This window comes from Tamandua tetradactyla, chromosome 8, assembly GCF_023851605.1.
Source record: "Tamandua tetradactyla isolate mTamTet1 chromosome 8, mTamTet1.pri, whole genome shotgun sequence".
Taxonomy (NCBI): domain Eukaryota; kingdom Metazoa; phylum Chordata; class Mammalia; order Pilosa; family Myrmecophagidae; genus Tamandua; species Tamandua tetradactyla.
The window spans coordinates 120,136,977-120,157,162 of NC_135334.1; the positions used below are offsets into that span (position 1 = coordinate 120,136,977).

Genomic DNA, 20,186 nt, shown 5'->3' on the forward strand with positions numbered 1-20,186 from the left:
GGGGAATAGGGATGCCGTGTGGATTTGGGAAGGATGATCTGTGCATATGATTTTATTCAGATTTTCTGATTTGCGAGAATTCTTCCTACCTCCATCACTTCATCAATCAATTCACCCTTTCTCACGCTGAGGTGTGGCATTTCTCCTGCTGAAAATCTCAGATTCGTGCACACACACACTATCACCCTCATGAAACAAACTCCGTTCAAATTGGCTTAAAAATAGCACTAATCCATTGAGCTCATTTTCCAGGGGTGTTATTTTAAGAAGAAAAAATTTTAAATCTCCTGGTCTTTGAAAGGGAGAAAGTGTCAGCCCTCACCTCGTCTTAAAAAGTACTGATAATGTCGCCGGAGACCAAGCATTTGCAGTCTTTGTTGAATTTTCTCCTCCTCCTACCATTCAACAAGAGTTGTTTATTCGCTAATATCCTGCCATCTGGGTATTTATAGAGGTGGGTTTCCTTTTCGGGTGGTGAGGAGAGGGAACAAGCCGCAGCAAGCAAGCCCCAGCCCTCGCCTCGCCTCTCGCAGCTCGGCACACCCGGCGCTTACTCCTTGGAGGCAGGTGGATTTGTGAATCAGCTCCCCGCCCCCCCCCCCCCCCCGCCCACAGGGGAGCCCCTAAATGACTGCTGGCCATTTGCAAAAGGGTGTGTGCGTGTGTGTGCATGTGTGTGTGCGGGTGTGCATTTAATTGCAGACTTATTTGTAACTGCTCTGGGAGTCTGTCTCTCTGTAACTCGAATTATGGCTCTTTGAGAAGCTGTAGCTGCCTGATTCCGTGGGAGACCTAGCAGGATGCGTGGGCGCAGGAAACAGAAGAGGAGAAAGAAGGAAGGAGGGGGGAGGAGGGAGCAGGGTAGGGAGCGGGAGCCGTAGAATCTGTTATTTGCGTCACTCGAGGAGTCAGGGCTATCTGCCCGACAGAAACACAGAATTAATCCGAGTTATAGCCATAGCTGCCTCTACTACAGCGGCCAGATGCGAAAGGGCGAGGAGAGGACGCGCGCCGGAGTCAGTGCTGAGCTGGGCTTGCACTGGGCTGGGGAGGGGGCTGTCCTGTTGGGCACGCCCCTTGGGGCTCCGCACGGTCATGCACAGGAGGCTGCAGCCTCCTCTGCAGCTGCCCAGCCCCGGCCTGGGGTGGCGCCCGCCGCGGCGCCTCGCCTGCTCAGTGGCTGCGCGGCACACAAAGCTCTGTCTCCGAGCAGAAGCCTCTTGCCGGCTGAACCCGACCCACCAAAGAGGAGAATCTGCACGTGACGTCAGTCGCTGATGTCTGACGCAGGCTGGCAAAGGAGACTCAAGGCGGCTGCCTTCATGAGTCTATTTTCTCCAACCTCCTAGTAGTGAATTACTAGAACGCAAAACACACACAGAGACACACATTTGCAGCTTTCACAATATACATTTCCAAAGGCGGTGTGTTGCAAACACAACGCGATTTTGCAAAGCATGGGTGGGAAACGTGGGAAGGGTACAGAAGGTTGTTTTTTTTTCCTTCTTCTTCTTCTTCTTATTTGGGAATCTCCATCTCCATTAGACTCTAGAGCTTTCCTGGGAAGCTCTTCTGGGGAAGGGGCCTAAGCATCCCCCTTTCTCCAGCAAGTAGGGGATCTGGTCAATGGAGACATTCAGCTCTAACAACCACTCCAGAGCCTTCAGCTCAGGGAGATTGCGAGGAGCTTGCAACAGGCAGAGCAGATGGGAGTTAACTAGAGGGAGGGAGAATATAGGAAATATTTGGGTATTTTTTTTCTGCTTTGAAAAAACATCCTCTGCAATAATGTAAGTAAGTCTGATGGTGTTGAAAAAAGTGGGGAGGGGGCGCTTAATGCACATTTAATGTTTTGGACGTAACGTTCCAGCGAAATGCCTTTGTGTGTGGAGGGTTTTTTTTTCCAGTACTTGCTAAAAATAGCATCAGGGTTTGATCGTGTTCCAGAAATAGACCGAGGGCTGTGCTGGGATAAAAAGCCAGCGCGGGTGGAAGAAAACCTGGACATCACCGCATCACCCCCCCACCCCCACCCCAACTATGTCTGGAAATTAACTGTTGGATTTTTCCTCTCCTCTCTCTCCTGTCACTCTCTCTCCACTTTCTCTTCCTTCCCTCTATATTTTCTCTCTTTTAAGGAGTTCCCGTGTGGGTAAGTAATATTATCTCGTGTGCATGCCGCAGACTGTGTGAGCTATTGCTTACTTTGTGCATGTGTCGGGGTTCTTTTTGGCTGCCTTTTTTTTACCCCCTTTCTAAAGAAAAGGGAGGGTCTGAGTTGGGGTGGGGGTGAGGAATGTAGCTGTGTGGGGGCGTAGTGAATTTGGGGCTGCATGCAAAGGAACCGAGAGAGGGAATTCTGGCAGAGCAGGGAATCACCCTGACGAATCTCTCAATCAATAGCTGCTGCAACTCTCTGTTTCGTTCTGGGTCGGCGCTGTTGAGTCCGGTTGTCTCGACGCGTCCCCCCGCCCTCCTCCTTCCCGGTTTTCTCTGTCTTAAAGGGTAGCCAGACACGATATAATGGGCCAGCTCTCTGCGAGATTAATGGAGAAGGTGCAATAGAGATTAAAATGGCATAGACGGGACTGGGGAGGTAAAGAGAGGGAAAAATCCCTATTTCTTTGACAAATTTCTCCGTCTGCGCCGGACCGGGGGTCTGAGGACCCGGGTCCTGGCCCGGGGCTGGTCCAGGGCGCGGAGCTGTCCACGCAGAGCAGGTGCTGAAAACTCCTTAGTCTTCAGCGGGTTCAAGTCCGAGCGCCAGGGGGCGGAGTTGGCTCCAGCAGCGGATAGCCCCGCCCTGGATGCTGAAGAGGGACACGGAGACGAGCGGGTTAAGGATGTTCAAAGGGGATAGTCGTGACTTCGGTGAGCGCTTTGGGGAAAGGAGGGGCGAGTGGGAAGGAAAGGGGGAAAAATTTAAAGGAGGGGGAGCGAGGTGTTAGATTCGAGGATGAGCCAAGGCCCAGCGCTCCAGGAACCGAAGGCTGGTGGTTCTCCAGCTTTCCCCCGCAGAGGCCCGGCACTCTCTGGGTCTCTATTCCGAGGCGCCCGCATCTTCCCGCCAGTGAATTTGAAAGATTTCTCCTCGGTGATGGGGACCTTTAAAATAAGAGGCTGTAGGTTGCCTTAGTCAGACCCTCGTCCCCTCCCACTTCGTGCACCCCACGCTCCCATGTTCTGCAGTTCCCGGGGTGTGTGTAGAATTGTGTATGTGGCCCCAATGAGTTGGTGGAATAATTGAATTAGAAACCAAAGCCCAGGAGTTGCTGGTACGATGCGCAGAGAATCCAAGCTTGGGAACCACAGTGCCTTAAAGTCAGAAGCCAGGGGTTCTGCAAACTAGCTCTGAGGGGAATTGGGTAGGAGGGCTCATCTCCACCGAGCCAAATGTTGTTGAGGGGACCGTCAACTCCCCAGGGTTGTCGGCTCGACCTAAACTGACATTCATTGCAATCAGCTCCAGACACTTTGAGCGAACCTGTAGTCAGACAGGTGAGGAGGGAGGAAGGTTATCAGAGGGACTGAATATCACACGCACACAAAGACATTCGTGCTGATTAACTCCTCTGAGAGGTAAAACAAAAATGCATCTTCAAACTGGCCCACGGGGGTGGGCTGTAGACCATGGGGGAAACGAAGCACTCCCGCAAATCTGCAGTAAGCTTGTGTGTATGCAGAGATATTGTCTACATAATATTTTTTAAAATAAACAAACTCGAGACTGTGAGGTAAGTACCTAGGGGGCTAGTTTTCAGGCGAGAGAGAAGGGTAGCCCACGTTCTCTCTGGTCCCCTTATCCCATCCCAATCCAGCAACAGTCTCTGGCTTCAGTGAACCCCCACCCATGCAGGGCACCCTGGGGTGCAACCCTGGGGGTAAAAAGAGGGTGGGTCCAGTTATTTTTAGTTCAGAAGTAGTCTCTCTCTGGGAAGGTTCCCCGGCTGAGACTGAGTATTCGTCAACTCATAATAGTAACAAGAGCTGTTACTGATGTTTTGGAGAAGAACACAAATATCGCTGCAACCCACACTTTGTCTTGACAATTCAGCGCTAACCAAAGCTGCTCTGGGCCCACCCCTCGGCCTCATCGTCACTCGCTGGGCCATACTTGTTCCCTTTCCCAAGCCTCGCCCCTCTCAGCCGCGCAGGTTGCGTGGTTGTGTTTACAAATTCTGCCACAGTTGCAAAGGAAAAAGCCGAGGGGTGGGGAGGGGGAACGGCCGGGCTGGGAGGGAGGGTAGCGCAATAAAACACTTGCAACACGTGGAGCGATGGGGCGAGGGGTGCCCGAGAGCCAGGAAGAGCGGGGGGCGAGGGGGGGGACGCCCCATGTCCTCATGTTCCCTTGTCTTCGCCCCCCTTCCCCTCCCCATCGCTTGGCACAATGCACAAGTTTACCCCCGAACTGGATCCTATTAAATAATTCAATGGTAGCGGTGTAATTTTGGTTGGAACCAGCACGGATTCCCAAGTCGTGACTGCAAAAAGTGAGTAATGCGCGCTGGCTGCGTCATGGCTCTAGTCACAGTTCATTCCGAACTGAGAAGGAATCGTGACTTCGCCTGGAGACGTCCCCTACATGGGAGACGGTGTGTGTGGTGGGGCCGGGGGGAGAGGGGGGCGCCAAACCAGGGGAGACGGGGGTGGGGGGGGAAGACCTATCCAATGAAAACCGCTGCCAGGGGGGAGCATTTGAACTCCGCCGCTCGCTGTTCGCCCTCTCCTCTCTGCCCCGCGCACCTCTTCCCACCTCCCGGCCGGCGCCCTGGCTGGTGCGCTCGCTCGCTCGCCGGCGGCCCGACGAGTCCTCAACAAGTTGGTGGAAGGCAGAGCCGCAGGGGTTAATAAGCTCGGAGAGCCGCAATTACCAAGATCGTGACCCTCCCACACAGCACTGTAACTTATATACATACCTGGAGAAGCCCGCTTCGCCGCCGGGCGTGCACCCGTGGGGGCGGGGACCGAGCGGGAGGGCCGCGCGCTGGCCGCAGAGGGGCTCCCCGAAGCTGGCTGCAGTGCGGACTGGACCGGAGTGCTCACCCGGCCCCAAGACTCAGGTAAGGAGAAGGTGGTCGGCCGATGGTCGGTCGGCTCAATGGTTGGTTGAGCAGAACTTTTTTCCCAGTTGCCCCGCGCCGCAGCCGCGGCGAGCGCGGACCGTGGAGCCCCCTCGCGAGCGGCGGGCGCGCCCACCCTCCGGGGCTGTGTGCGAGCGTCTGTCGTCGCCGAACCCAATGGGAGGGTGGGTGGGTCGCAGCGCTGCAGGGGGGTGATGGAGAGGCGGAGGGGGTTGGATCGACGGGGACTTTTGGAGACGGTGACTCCCGCGTCTAGGGACGTTTTCTCCGCGCGTGCTGGGCGAGGGTGTGTGTGTGCGCGCGCCCGCACGTCGATTGCAGGGAGGCGAAGAGCAAATATGAGAACTTTCTCTCCAAGTTCTTACAATATTTACAGTATCCCCCCACCCTGGAGGACTGCCTCAGGGGCGGAAGGAGGTCACGACGCCTTTTGCCCACAACCGATTTACCCACTGATGGGGCTGGGGGGCGAAGAGGGCGTGAGAAGGGTGGCGCTGCACGGGGGAGAGGAAGGACAAACCTCTCAAAGTTTGGGTGGATGGGGTGGGGGAGGGCGCCTAGAAGGAGGGAGGGAAGGGGGAGAGTGAGGGAAAGAGATCGCCTCCCTCCTTCCCCTCCCGTCTCTCTTCCCCTCCCCTCTCCCTCCTTCTGCAGATACTGGAAACTCCCGTCGTTGTGGGGGCCGGCGGTCCACGGGGGACTCGCCCCTTGCAGTTCCCCCAACATTCTGCAGAATGGGTAGGGAGGGGGGGGGCTGCAGCAGTGAAAGGGCACCTGAGGCGAATGGACCATTAGACACCTGACATCTAGACGGGCTCGGGGGAGGCGCGGAGGGTGGAACTTCACTCTTCGTACTGAGCATTCAGAACTTTTGGGGGTGGGGGAGGGATGGGGGGAGTTGAGACATTATCATTTTTCTAGAAATAGGCTGACTAGAGTGGAGTTTGGGTTTATTTTCTGTTCATCTTTGCCATGCTGTCATTTTCTGTCTGGATCCTCTGGCTTGGGTCCCGTTGGGAAAGGTCTCTCTCTCTTGAATCCCCCATTCCCCAGTGTTTCGCCCCCATTCTTCTCCTGGCCTCGAATGGGGAGGGGGCGGAGGGCTCCCCGACCAGATTTTTTGCAAAAACAATATTTTAACGTGTTCCAGACTAGGTGTTGTTGAATAATTAGAAATGGAAATATTTTTTTCCTCCCTCCCCCTTCTGAAAAAAAAAAAAAAAAGAAATGTGAGCTCTCTCCTGATTGGTGGGTGACGATTTTAGTCCGCACCAATGAGCTGGCGACCTGGTCTGTATTTATTTAGTGCTCTGGGGGAGTTTTTCTCTTTACGCAGCGCCTGTAGTCTCGGCTGGAACCTCGGCTAGGGGACTAGGAGGGACTAGAGGGATTTCGGGGGGAATCCGAGCTGTACCTGTTCAGAGATCCGCTAACCTGCAGCCGGGTTCTGGCGGAACCCTGATGGGGGAATGGGGGCGATAGGACAGGCAGGCGAGGAGGTTCGGGGTGCTGGGGCGACGGGAGAGGGGTGGAGGCTGGGCTCCGGCATCCCCGGTCCCCACCGCGCTCCCCTTCTCGCCGGTCACACACCTGTCTCGCGGCTGTGCGGGGCTGAGCGGAGGGCTCGCGGACGGCCTGGGGAAATGGGGAGACGGGTCGGGGAGCGCGAGGAGGGACGTGAGAGCGACGGGCGGCGCGCGGGGTGGGGAGGCTGAGCCGCGCTGGAGCGCGCAGGGGAGACCCAGCCCGCTCGGCTCCGGGGTTCGGAGACATCCTGGGTTGGAGGCGGCGGCGGCGGCGGACTGAAGCAGCCGGCAAGACTCTGCCCTTCGCGAATCTTTTTGCGGTCTGGGCTTGCTGTACATAACTCAATAGCCGGAAGCCCTTACCCCAAAAAGCATTCGAGGAGGACGCGCTCGTCGAGAAAACGGCAGCCACCAGCGATCGCCGAAGCCTGCACCTTGCCGAAGCGGCTCGGTCCGAGCTTTGCCCGCCTTTTCCCAGCTCTCCGCCGAAGAATCCGTCCTTTCCCCCCGGCCCCTTCAGTTCTTCCCGAGGCTTTGCTTACCCGCCTTTCCTCCGCGTGGGTCCCCCGCCCCCAACTTTTTAATCGACTTTGTATCACAGGGGGAATTGGAGCGGGCGGGGCGACTGTGTTTTCGGAGAAGTGGGGAGAAGCTAAAATACAATAAAAGTTTACAGAAGTTGTGTCTCCCCCACCCACCGCCCACACCCAGAATAACCCCATTCACCAGCTGCAATATAAAAAGAGAGAGAGAGAGAAGAAAAAAAAAAGGCAAAGAATCTGGCCTTAGGGCCAAGTCAGTACCTGAAATATGAATCAGTTTTAGGACATTTTTAGGGTCATTTTTGAGCCTAATGAGCCGACTTTGCAAAATGGGGGTGGGGAAGCCCTGGAGGGAGGAGCGCGAGGCCCTTAGCATTCTCTGCCCTGGAGCGGGGGGCCGGGAGGTGAGGCGAGCCTAGGCGAATTAGGTAGCTCCGAAAAAGAGGGAAAACACACAGGCACCGCCCGCTCCCCGGAGTCTCTCGTTACCCCCCACGGCTGCTTCCAACCTAATATAGGGCATTTTGCAGTCTTGACTCTCTCCCCTCCCCCCATCTCCTCTTTTTCAAATCTAAGTAGCATCTAAAGGGGTAAAACAGGCGAAAACTGGGGGGAACCCCCGCAGAGAAGGAGCTTTTGAGAGATGCGGTTGCACGCGACTCAGCAGCTCAGCCTGCAGCAGCAGCAGCAGCCCCATCCCGGCCTCTCGAGGCGCCCCGTCCTGGGGAGGCAGACAGAGCTGCAGGAGTGGGGAGCGGCCGTGGACCCCCCACCCCACCCCCCGCTCATTGCAGTCGTGACCACTTCGGTTACAAGTAGCACAAATCGGGCCTTCACCAAGCTCTGCGCCCCATGCCCTTCGCCAGCCAGGAACACTGCTAGATGCCCTTAGGGACTGGGCCAGAAGGACACACAGAGACACCCGGGCTCCCTCACAGATGCCCACAGATGGAGGATGTGTCTAGGGATCCGAGAGTCCAAGACCCAGGACTGCGAAGCTTCACGTTCCACCCACACACACACCCCGCCCCGCCCCCCGCACCCCATCCGTGGTTCTTCCAGCACCTAAACGCCCATCATCAGTTCCCTGTCTGTTGTCTGAGCCCAGGGACTCCATCCTCTCCCCGACTAAGGAAAGGACCAGGGAATCCGAGGGTGCTGGACAGAGGCAGTCCTTTAGAGCTCAGCCTGCCAGAAGGCACCAAAGGCGAGGACTCCAACCTCTAGAGCTAAATCCGAGTCCCCCGGCCCAGATAAAGGACGTTTTCCCTCCCTTCATGCGCTTCCTGAAAGAGTAAAAAGGGTCCCTAATATCTGTAAAGAAGATGGAGGAAAAGTAAAAGCTCTGGGGGATTTCCCTCCCTGCTTCTCACTTGGGGCCGTCTGTGGAGCAATAACTTAGCGGAGGGAAAAGCTTATGAGCCACATTAGATTAAAAATAGCTTCACCCTGTGTCCCTTCGGCTCCTCTTCAGTCTTTTCCTTCCTACATCCCCTTCCCCTCCCCAGCTAGAAAGCCCTCCTTTCTCCAAAAGCCTGAACCTCCACCAGCTATGGGAGAGAGGTGACCTAGGCGAGGGAGCTTACACAGAAGGGATTGAGCCAGGAGAGCGGCTACTGCATCCCGACCCCTTCTCTTCTTCCACCCGGGCTTGGTTTGGGGCTGGGGCTCCCGGGCTTAGGACACCCCCCCACCCTCCACCCTCGGCGGAAAAGTCGGCGTCGTGCGGCCCCCGAGCCTGCCTCAGCCCCCGAGCCTCAGCCAGACAACTGTTGCTGCCTGGTAAAAGTACTGCTGCTGCGGCTGCTGCTGGGGCGACTGCATGCCCGGGCTGGGCTGCTCACTTTGGGGGCTGTTGGCTTGCGGAGGGGGTCTGTCATTCGGGTGGGGTTAGGGGAAAGGACCCCCGCCCCTTTCCTTCATAAAATGTGAAAATCAGTGGCTTTTTTGCACCTTTCCTTCCTTCCTTAGGGCGGCTGCGTCAGCCGAGGCTAGTGGAAGCTGATTCTCCCCCCCTTCTCCCCACTTTGCAGAGAAAGGAGGGTGGAGGAGGTGTAATCTCTCTGAACCCTCAAATTGCTAATGTGTACACACCCCCCACACCCCCACTCCCCATCACCTAATAAGCCTGGGAATGATGGAAACTTCCAGACATGTAGGTCTGACGCCAACCTCTGGAGCTCCCGTAGGGGAGGGGACAGTGCCTCCAGGACCCCCCCTCACCCCGGGTCTGCTTCTCCCTGGGAAATGGGAAGTGACTGGGGAAATTTGGTCTCTCCAGCCCAGCCACGGAGCTCGGTTTTTGCCTGTGCAGATATGGAGACCAGGGGTTGTCTCTGGAACCAGGGAAGGAGTAAAGGGACCGCCAAGCCCCTCCATACAGCCCACCCCCAGCTGGGAGAGGAGGACCTGGGCCAGGTTAGGTGCTCTACGTGCCCTGCCTTTGGCCTCCTTTCGGCTGCCCTCGTCCACTCTGCTCCCGGCCTGTACGCAGGTCCCTCCCTTTGCCGGACCTTCTAAGCTCTTTCCAGCCCGTGGTTGCTTTGAGTCCCCCTAACCTGCTCTGTTAGGGTCTGGGCAGGCCTGCTGCAGCCCCAGATCGGGACCCTTTTCTCATTCCAGGGCCTCCCATGCTGGCAGGCTCTGTGGGCAGCTCTGCAAAGCCCCTCCTCTGCACCAGCACCCATGCCTAGGTAGCTCATGGCCTAGATGTGCCCTGCGGTCCTTCTCCCTCCCTTCAGCCTCCCCACCCCTTGATTTCCTATGAATTGGCAAGCCCCCATTCTCTTCCACTCCCTCGTTGAGCCTGGAGAGTAACCCTGTCCACCTTCTGCCCTCTCAGGTGATTATACCTGCTGTGTCTGCCTGGGGCCTGAGTGAGGGGTCGCCGCGGAAGGAGGAGATCACAGTGTGGACCAGCCCAGACGAATGAGCCCTGGGACCCCAGGTGAGTGCAGATTCCTCATCCCATGGGCTCTTCCTCCTGGCTGGCTCTAGAGGCGTCCATGTACACTCCCCACTTGGTGACGAGATGCAAGGGAGCTGGGACGTCAGGGCTTGGGCGTTGTTCTCGATGGCTCTGCCCTTGGCAAGCAAAGGTGCCCATCCCACGGGGCGAAAGGAAGGACACAGCACCCCACCCGACAGGCTCAGTTCCCATCCCATCCCCCAGACAGGACTTGGGCTTTCAAACCCACACTACTGAGAGATACAGGGCTTCCTGGGTGGGGGCCACTGTTCCCTCCCCTCCCCCCATTTCCTGTGCTATTCCTGGCCCCAAGCACAGGGGAGGTGCAGAGTTGAAGGGTCTTTTGGGGGGCTCAGTTTCTCTGAGGAAGCCAGAAGGTTGAATTCTGTTTTATTAACTGGATTTTGGCATTGGATGGATAGGAAAAGTTTTAGGTTATTGACCCTGCTTTTTCTCTGAGGGGTTGGGCATGAATCTCAAATACATGTACTTTCCCTATTAACCTGCATAGCCCTTTGCTACAGAGCTTTTTTCGGCTGCCTTTCTGAGCTTCAAGTCATACTGTGATACTTTCTGGGGAATCCAGTTCAGAGTTTGGCAGAGAATTTTGAAACCCCAGGGCTGTTAGATTTGTGAGGAAGGGAGAAAGTGAGCTACCTTGGCTAACCCCTGGATGTGATGTGAGCAAAACGTAGGGAGCTGCTGGAAGTCTTAGAGGGAAACTTGTGGCCTGGGGCAGAACAGAAGCACAGTGATCAGAAGTTACAGCAGACCTATTGCCCATATGTAATAAATAACTATTACATGGTTTTTTGTTGTGGTTGAAATTTTTACATTTTGAAAGTGGAACTCAAGTAATGAATAAATTGACCGGAATCATCTATAATTCCCACCATGTAAAATGAGGATACAGCCATTGCAATCATTGACTGAGAATCATCTCACCTTAACTTATTTTAAATCCTCCTTTTGAAATCTAAGATCTGAAGTTTGCAGCATTCTACTTTTGAGCAATAGGGTTGGTATTAATTCCAAGGGGCTCGCACCCCCGCCCCCTCACCCCTTCACCCTCTTTAATTGGTATTTCAATTGTACTATGGAGCTATCTAAGAAATAATACCAGAATTTTCTTACTTGAAGGGTAACCTCTCCTAATCATGTTTGAAAAATCTGCCAATGGGTTACATTTCAAACTTAGAAAAAATATATAGATGCCAAAACCAGAATGAACTAAAGCAGGTATATAGACCAATACCTTCATTTTATAAATCAGGAAATGGAAGTTCAGAGAGGGTAAGTGATTTTACCAAGGTCACATAGCCAGGGCTTAATAAAGTCAGGTTATTTACTGCCTCCTCTGGGTCCTTTCTTTTTCACTAAATATTTCCTATCACTACCAACTAAAACAGATAATCCATAAACACTATCCAGGGCACTGTAGCAGATTCCTGACCAAAGTGACTTGCATTTTAGATACCAGGGTTCAAAGAAGCGTTTGCAGAAAGTTTCTTCTACTCACAATTAGCATTCTGGGCACGTCTCTAGAGGTTTAAGCATGGCTTTGTCTCTGACGTGGCCTAGACTTCAGAGCCTCCACCTTGGCCCTGCTCTGCCACGAAAGGCATCAGCACAGGAAATTTGCTGTGTCACAGAATGCAAGCATTGGTTTCTCTCAAAACCTCTGCCAGCAGGAAGCAGCTCCATGAGGCCCAGCCCACTCTCCCCTATTTCTCTCTTCTTCTGGGTGGCAGTTTGATTCTCATCCTTCTAGCTTGCTGGGCTTAAATGTGAGCTCCTCAGAGGGCAGTAAGTCCATTTTGAATTCTCATACCACTTCAGAAGCAAGGGAGCCTTCAAATGGAGCTTTCAGACTAAGCAGGCATCTGCTTGGTCCTTGTCACTCATATGTATTTTTTTTTAGAATGTTGCAGATCACCTGTTCATAGGGCAGCTGCGTGGCTTGGTCAGTTTTAAGCTTAATGAAATACCAGTGCAAGATTTACTGCCAACCCTTAGATCCCACTCCGCCATTTCAGCTTTATATACTTCTACCAAAGGAAGCCATTTAGGTGCCGTATTAATCATGACCTTAGCATACACAAATGGTTGCCATGCTGCATGTGCTATCATAAATTATTCAGGTGGCCATTTTCATAGACTCGTCTCTGCGTTTTGCTCCCCTGCCCCCTTCCTGGGTATACTTACCACAACTTCTGACTATCCTAGGAAATAAGATGCATTTCTCTGCTTAAAAAGAAATGGATTGGAAAGAAGAAAAATGAAATGTGGTAAAAAATACAATTAAGTTAAAAAGCAAAACAACACTAGCAGTGGAAAGACTTAAAAAAGCTAATTCTATCCGGTCCTGAGGTTTTGGTTTATGACTTTGAAGAAGCAGTTATATCCTCTCTAGGCTTCAATTTCTCCATCTATAAAGTTAGGTGCTCTGGAGCTGAAACAATTTTCATTCATTCATCTGTTCATCAAATGTTTATTGAGTGTCTACTATGTATCAGACTTTATTCTACGTAGTAGGGATATCAATAAATTGTCTTCTGATAATCTGATGAAAGCTATGTAACTTCTCCCCAGGAAAATAGAACTATAACCAACATCCAGACACTTCCTATACAATTTTAGGGGGTTCATGGCTTCCGCAGGCTGCTTGGCTCCCAAGTTTAAAATATATCATCTACATAGTCTCTTAGGCCCCTATTTTACAATATTAAGGTTTAAAGCTTAGGTTGCATTGTCAGATCTTAGTTTTTAGCTGCTCCTTTTTTTTTTTTTCTCCCCTTGTAGCTCTCTGTTGAATTTTTATTCGGATATTTGGTCCTCTTCTTTAGGAGAACAAATATTTGGAACTCAGTTGATATTGCAGGTGGCTGGAATAAACATGAAACAGCAAATCAGTAACTGAGAGGCAGGTCAGGCATGGAGCAGGGAGATGGCAGCAGCCTGGTCCTGAGCAGGGAGATGGCAGCAGCCTGGTCCTGCAGATGTCTCAGAGACACCCATCTTCTAGGCCAGGTAGGGGATGTGGGAGGGGAAGAAAGGTTTGTCTTGGGACTAAGCAGTATGAAGTCACAGTGTCATGACTTGTGGCAAAGATGGAATTCCTCTGGTGATTTTACCAACAGGGAAAATCACAGCTGGATAGGCCAGGGGTTCCTTGCAAAGGAAAGAACAAGTACATTTCTGGCCTAGCTGGGCCAGCGGACTGCTTGCATTGTGCCCAGCAAGGGGCTCTGTGGCTGGCAGTTCTGCTGAGGTTTTTAAATGGACCTGGAGATGTCAATGTGCAAAGATTTCACACCTAGTTAGGTATCTTCAGAGCCTCTTTCTTCCTCGCCCTCAGTACCCTCAGAATTCTTCCTTACAATGAGCAAGGCCTGATTTTTTTCATTTAGAGCAGAAGGGCATTTACTGACTTTAGTACCAATCAGGTGGCGAGGCAGACCTTCCTTTCGGGGAAACTTAGGGTGCTGTTATTCAGCACTTCCAGGGTGAATGGCCAGTGGTCATTTCTAGGAGATGGCCCTGGAAATGAAGTGACCCATCTTTTAAAAGGCGCAGATTAAGATATGGAGTTGTAATGAATTTGTGGCAGACTGTGGGAAGATGGGGAAGTCAGTGAATTTCTACTCAGACAAGAAAAGTAGCAGATGGTTCCTGCTGAGGCTAAAGGATAGTAAAACCCATCGCAGTACAAACTGGCCCTTTTTGTTTTCTCAATTTCCTCATCTGTAAAATGGGGCTAACAGTAGCCCCCTCTACCATAAGACTTGGATGACTATTAAATGAGATTATGCACGTAAAAAGCTTCGAATTTAGGTAATGCTCAATAAATGTTATTATTAGTTTATTTTTTCCCGTGCCTGACTCATCTAGAAATGTCATATGAGACTTTGATCATAGAATCAGCAGACATAGGATCAGACTATTCCCTGCGTGACACATAAAAGATCATCTTTTCTCAAAGCATCTCTCCGGTTGCTCCATAGTCTGGCAGTGCCCAGGAGTACCTATCTGACTGGGAACAATTCAGAAGGGCTGATAGGAAAATCTTTTTCTCTACTTTATACGTCTCTACATGAAGATGAGCTCCTTCCAGTTTCATTGCCCTTTAATTCCTTGCTTGAAAGTTCTTTTTAAAAATCTATTGAATTTAATCATTTTTTTTTTTTTTTTTTTTGCAAATCACACTCTTCTGACTTTTTGTTCGGGGGTGGGGGGAGGCAATTCGCCTAGGAAATTTGCCACTTACCTTTACTTTGGCTTATATCTTCCAAATTTTCAGAGTTTAGGAGATATCCACCAAGGAAAAAGTAAAAAAAAAAAAAAAAAAAAGTCAACACTTTCTGCTGTCATCAGTAATATTCTCTTTCCTTCTCACACTCAATTTATCTTTGTTTTTTCCTTTTTCCAATTTCACTTTCCTTTATTTTATAAATCTTTTTATCTCTTCTTGCCTCCCCTCCCACAAAAGTTTTTATTTTCTTCCCTTTGATCCACTTAACTTGGCTTCTAGCCCTGTCAGACAATTCTTATAAATCTTGGCTGCAAACTGCAGGAGTGATTATAAGAAGGACCTGATGTGGTCTCTACGCTTTCTGGGTAACACTAGGAAAAAGGTCCATGGCCACCATTTGTACCCCCAAACCTGCCAGGCACATCTGAGACCATTCAAAAGAGAAGGAAAAGTTGCTTTGGTTTTATGCTGTTGTTTGTTTGTTTTCATATAATTTGGAGCCTTCTACACAAACCTTTCTACAGTTTAATTCAGAGCCTACACATTGCTTCCATTCAGTGAGTTTTCTTTTTTTAAAACAAAAAGTTTAGGGGAGTTTCGAGCACAGCCTAGACAAGGGTTCTTGCCATCTCTTCTCTGCAGTCCTTTTAGGAGCCGTTGAAGGCAGCACAGCTTCAGGAGGTGGTAAACCCTAGTGGTCAGGAGAAGGGGGATTGAGTTCAGTGAGAGGTATGTTTACTCCCCTAGACTGCCCTTATTAACTTCCTTCTCTTGAGCCAGTTATGTATCTGAGTCAGTTTCCTCATCTGTAAAATGGGGATATGAAAAGTACCTACCACATAAGATTGCTGGGAAGATGAAATCAAAGATCAGTGCTTCAGGCGTATAGTATGGCTCGATTGATATCAACTGTTATTGTGGTTAAGACAGGTCCCTGCCGTTGTAGGACCAAATGAAGTCCTGAAATAGTTCTAATGGCTGAAATCGGGGCAAGGAAGTGGAAAGGTGAATGTAAAATCACATTCATGCAGCAGGAGGGAACACAATGTCAAGGAGTCCCCATGAGCACGCAGAGCAGTCCCTAGTTCCTCAGCTAGGCTGGGAACCTGTCTAGAGCTGAACAGATAGTGCCAGCATAAGGGGAGCTGGCTCAGGGCTCTGGGCCTAGAGGAATAGGTAGCCATTTAAACTGCAAAGACTTAATATCTCATCTAATAAATTACATAGATTAACTCGTAATGAAGTAATAATCCCCAGGGTCAATTCATACGTAGGGCCCAGATTTTAGGCTTAATAGGGAAAAAAAATACCAAGAAAGGAAATAGTTTCCCCATTTATTTCGAGGTAGAATCAGTGCTATTTGTTTGTTTTTTTAATTGAGGGCTCTCCTTCACCCTTTGAATTTGTGGCAAGGGCACTGGGCCAGTGCTAAGAAAAAGAAAGCAGAAAACTTAATTGCTAGAACTGGGGATTCTATGAAAAAAATGAAATTGTCTGGAAAATTCTATAACTGCCTTTCAATCTACAGAAAATTTAAAGGGAGGAGTGAATCAGATATAATCCTCTAAACTTTACCCTTTAGCTATTGACTGCCTCTGAACCTTAACACCAAATTCAATGAAATAATATTTAAAGAAAAGGGGAAAGCTGTTTTTCCCTAATGAATTTCTTTGTCTCATTTTCTAAATTTTAAAATATGTGTATGTAAAGGAGGATAAAAGCTGTCATTTATAGTAAACATTTTAAAAGAAAGAAAAAAATTTGCTTAGTGTTATTCATAAGACAGATACTTATGAAAATATTTTAGGCTGAAATATAAATAAATGTTCTAATGTCATATTTTCATGCATTTGCAGGCTTAAAAAAAAACCTCTAATTCATAGATCTTTCCCTCTCAAAATTGTTCTTTTGGAAGTTTGTCACAAAAAACCTGTTTCACGTAGTTTTACACAAGAAATATTTGTACTGAAATATGAAGTGGTCATGAAAACAGTTGCAATTGCGTCAATATTATCGAATAAATGATAATTTAAAAATTCCTTTCCGGAATACAAAAACAAGCTCATTGCTTTTTTTAAGGATTAGCTATTAGCTTTTGAATTTTTTTTTTTAAATGATGCTTTAGAATTCTGGGAAAAAGAAAAATCTTTTTAAAAGAAGGAAAACTTAAAAAAATAAAATATAAATTTTATTTCATTTTATGGATTTAAAATCATATTTTTCAATGAGCTACCTCTCAGTTAATCTGAAATTGAAAATGAAATTTTGTGTTTGACTTTTTGTGTTTGTTTTCTGTACAATACTAAAGATAATTTATCCTAGTAAAGATCATTTAACCAAAGCTCAAATATCGAAAGAGATATTTTATTTATGAATACAAAATATTAACTTTTCATGTGGCACCAAAGAAAGATAACTCTTCACAGAGAGATATGTGATAATTCATGAATGTGCTTTTTTTGGAGATGTACCACTTTCTTCTACTATTCATAAATTCATTCCTTAATTTGAAAACCAGATCTCTTTTTTTAATTAATCTTTTTTTAGTTAGTATTATAGTTTTTAGTCATAATATTTTTCCAGATACAATTTTAAACATAGCATTTTTTTTTTTTTTTACTGACATAATCTTTAAGAGTTCATGTGTTAGCACTGGAATGATTTCATCTCTATTTTTCTTTTCTGTATATGCATATAGATTATAAAATATAGAGATCTTAATTTATAACATCAAAATAGGTTTGCTTATAATATTGATATTTATGTAAGCCTTGTGCATGACAATAAATAGTGGTTGTTGTTTATTTACTGCTTTGCTTACTGGCAAAATACTTTCCTATGTTTTCTTTTAAATGCAAGACCTTATAATGAATTAAAATAGTAGATTCTGACAGTTGCTTGGGGAGTGATATGATAGAATTAAATAAAGTTTAGGGAAATTTCCCAGAAATAATTATAATCCAAACAATCAGAAATCAAAAAACAGAATACAAGCCTGGGTTTCAAAATTGCTTCAAATTGAAATTAAACAATTATTTTTCAGACATTTCACAAATCTTGAATTGTTTCCCATATTTTCCATTATGATCACCAACCTGTTGCATTTAAATGTATTATGGCTGCCATGGAAAAGAGAGCACAAGACATACAGTGATTAAAACGATGAAATTTCTTGCATTATCATTCACCTCCTTCTCACTGCCATTTTCCTAAGCAAACAGAAACAACCTAGGAGACAGTCTTTCCATTTATATAGACTTTTTCCTTGCTCCCTAATGGCTGTTAATATGTACCCTTGTGGGGAAAACATGCTTATAGAGCTAAATCTTTTTTTTTTTTGAAGGGGGTTTTATGGTGATAAGGAAGGGAAGATGAGGTCTGATAAGTCTTCTTTCACTTCAAAGGGGTCAGGATTATATCTTTGATGTCATGCACCTTTCTTGGAGACCAAGAGTGAGGCAGGTCGTGATCTCGAAAAATCCTGGAAGGATGAGGGGGCAATATGTGAGCGGCTAGGAAGTGACCTGGAGAGGAGAGGGCAAAGAGCCTAAAGGGGAGCTTGTTTCAACATCTTAGCTCTATGATGTCATCAGAAACCTGAAACCATATGGTAATAGGCTTGTCATCCATGCACATGCTGTTAATTTAATTATGGCTTTTTAGTTTGTGTGCGCATACCCCCAAACACACAGTCACAAACCAGGAGATACCCCCAACTGTCCCCCTAGATGGCCAAACTGACCATTTATATTTGAAGGCACCCTGATATCAAAACATAGTCTCACGCTGACTTAGGCTGACCAGTATACTAAAAGATATGAATTCTCTGAGTTTCATTTAAAACTGAAGTCATGTCTGTTATATAAATAAGCTAACCATTGACATTACTTTCCACATATGATAGTCTTTTTTTTTCAAAGTAGTTACCTTCAAATCTGAATTAAACTCAGAACCCTGTTTGCCTCCTTAATAAGTCTTATAATGGACCTGTGCAGTTATCAGTGTCTGACAATGCTAAATCAAAATATCTTTAAGAATAAATGTGAAATCTCCAGCCAGGAACATGAGAATTTTCCAGGTAGATAGGGGAGACGCTATCTAGAATGGGTTAGCCATCAGCGTCGAGTCAAAAAGATGACAATTCTCAAATTTCAAAACCCTGTGAAGAGAAAAATAACCCTGATTTTATTGTATCTTTGTGAACTACTCTGAGAGCCTTAGAAGGAAGGCACTGGATAATATAGTTATAAGCTTAAAATTTGTTGCAACCGTCATTATTTACAGATGAATTTGCTATTAAAAAATAGCAAAAATATAGCTCATTTTGATAATGAGTTAAAAAAAATGAGGGAACAAACATATGGCAGGATAATTAAAGAAGAATTAAAATATAAAGAGAAAAAGGAAAGAAAAGATAGAACCACAGGAAATTACATCTAGAGGACTATTTGAGGTAGTTTTAAACTCCTGGGATAAAACCAAATGAACTTCTCTGTATCACTTTTCTCTTTCATCAACACGTGTGCATAAACCCCAAAGCTGTGCACAATAAACATTTTTTAATTGCTATATCCAGTGTATCTAAGACTATCTATTTAAATATGGTGGCTCAATTTACCACCGTACTTAGGTAAATATAAAATCAGTATTCTCTTAAAAAGATTTCCTTCTTCAAAACTAGAAACAGGATTATTAGGGACAAAAGGTCCCTGCACCCTGCACACAGATAATTGTCCCGAGGGCTTTTTGAGCCAGAGAGATGGTTACTTTTTACATTCGTAATTACTCCATAATGGAACAATCCTTAAAAAAGTAATAATGGATATTAAAAATCCTGAATAAAACCCCACAACTTTAGGGAAGGCCCTGCTTTCAAGAAAAAAAAAAGTGCTGGGCAATTTCTGCAAAAACAAACAAAAAGGTTTAATCTATTAGATTAATGCATTGGAAATACATATTTGGAGGGAAATTTTCTTTGGGGAAAATCCTTAGCAAATGAAAAATATATATTGGTTTTAGTGAAACATAAACATAGTGAGAAAATACTCTTAAAAGGGTACTAAAATATGGGAAGAAATTAAATCTTAAAAGCCGTCTTTTGAATTGTTTGCTCAAAATTTTATTAACCAAATGGTTTTTTTTTTTTTTTTTGATCATGCTGACGTAACAACACTGATTTCCAGGCTGTGTTACTTCTTATAGACTGACTGTGTTGGGCCTTCTAAGAAGTGATCAGCTGGGCAGATTTTAGCTGAAGGTTCTCTGTTTTGGAAGAGGCCTCAGGCTCCTCCTGTGTTTGTATTAACTTATGGTTTATCCTGTGAAGTACTTTAGTCGCTTGCTTTTCTTTTCCCTTTTTCTGTCTGGGTATTTTTTTTCCCTTCAGAATTTCACATCACGTTGCCAAGAGCAGATCAAAGCCAGCCTTACCCCTAGCTCCCCAAAAGAATCCAATCAAGGTTTTTTTTTTTGGTCTCCTTATTCCTTCTTTCTTTGTATTTTTTTTTTCTTCTTCTCCCCAGCAGAGCAAAAACCCTTTACTTGTAGGAAACGAATAGTCCTTATGTTGCCAGGGTCTTTTTATCAGGATCTCTGTGGAATGTCTACGGTTGAGACCCATATTATGCAGCCCTGGATAGAGTAGTCCCGGTGAGATATCAGAATGGCATAAAATAAACATGTGATATAAACAAGGCCATCGTCTGCCCCCAACCCTGGTGGCACCGAAGCCCCAGTTTATTCTTGGTTTTCTGTGACAGCAGAGGGGGCAAAGGACTCGAGCGTCCTTGGAGAGGTAGAACTTTGTGGCCGTGT

At 47.6% G+C, this 20,186-nt stretch overlaps 1 long non-coding RNA gene across 2 annotated transcripts in view; it reads left to right on the forward strand.

Moving 5' to 3' along the window:
- Positions 1-20,186, forward strand: part of LOC143644890 (uncharacterized) — a 119,906-nt gene that overhangs the window by 17,982 nt on the left and 81,738 nt on the right. Inside the window, exons 2-3 of one of the 2 annotated variants that reach the window (XR_013156943.1) lie at positions 2,139-2,152; positions 9,995-10,099. This is a non-coding gene — a long non-coding RNA (uncharacterized LOC143644890). The remainder of the gene's footprint in view (positions 1-2,138; positions 2,153-9,994; positions 10,100-20,186) is intronic. The other variant, XR_013156944.1, reaches the window with a different exon arrangement.